The sequence below is a fragment of the Dasypus novemcinctus genome, chromosome 6 (genome assembly GCF_030445035.2).
Source record: "Dasypus novemcinctus isolate mDasNov1 chromosome 6, mDasNov1.1.hap2, whole genome shotgun sequence".
Taxonomy (NCBI): domain Eukaryota; kingdom Metazoa; phylum Chordata; class Mammalia; order Cingulata; family Dasypodidae; genus Dasypus; species Dasypus novemcinctus.
This window is the reverse complement of record NC_080678.1, coordinates 55,586,551-55,587,420: the sequence shown is the minus strand read 5'-3', so window position 1 is coordinate 55,587,420 and position 870 is coordinate 55,586,551.

Genomic DNA, 870 nt, shown 5'->3' with positions numbered 1-870 from the left:
GGAAGAAGGGCAGTGGAGTGAGGTGAAGGGCTTGGCGCTGGATGCCAAAGAAATATTGAATGTTTCAGTTCTGCCCAGCCTTCAAACTGCTTCCAGACTCAGGCTTATTAATGGTGTCATTATTAAAACTTCCCTTCTGTAAAAATTCATGCAAAACTATCTAAACAGAGATCTACTTTGCAAAAACAATAGTGATTTTGAAGTGTTAAACCAGAGCGCCAAAGAATTACAGGAAAAAGAAGAAAAAAATATATGTATACTTTTAAAAGAAAATTGGCCAGGAAATAATGAGTAACAAAGGAGGTGAAGTAACTGCGAACGTTTGATACAGCCGGAGCTGTGCGATTTGTCATATAGTTAGCTTTGCTCTCCTCTGAAACCTAATAGCTAAGATGCTCCTCCCTCTTCCGAAACCCATAACACAATTTTTGAAACTTTTCAAATAATAACGATCACTTTATATCCTATTCATGGGCTCCTGCCTACTCCTCAGGTCGCAGCCACAGTACGGGGACGCTGAGTGGAGGCCCAGCCTTCTTGGATTTTCCCCAGCCGTTTACCAACGGCCTCTTGCGCCTAGCCAGTTTTTGCGTTCCAGTCTGGGTTCAGAGGCCTTCCTAAACTCAGTTTGAACTACAGCAGAAGAGTTTATGAAGGACAGCACGTGTTAGGTTCCTCACCTAAACACAGCACGCCAGCCGGCCGCGGAAACGCGCTGGAATGGGGAATGCCCACTTGCGCAACAGACCCTGACTCCTTCCTGCCCCCCCCCCCACCTCGCTGCTGAAGCAAAGCTCCCTCCCGGACCCCGGATTCTCCACCAAAGCTTGCCCCACCCCGAGGTGGGGAGGCATTCTGTTAAGTCATCTT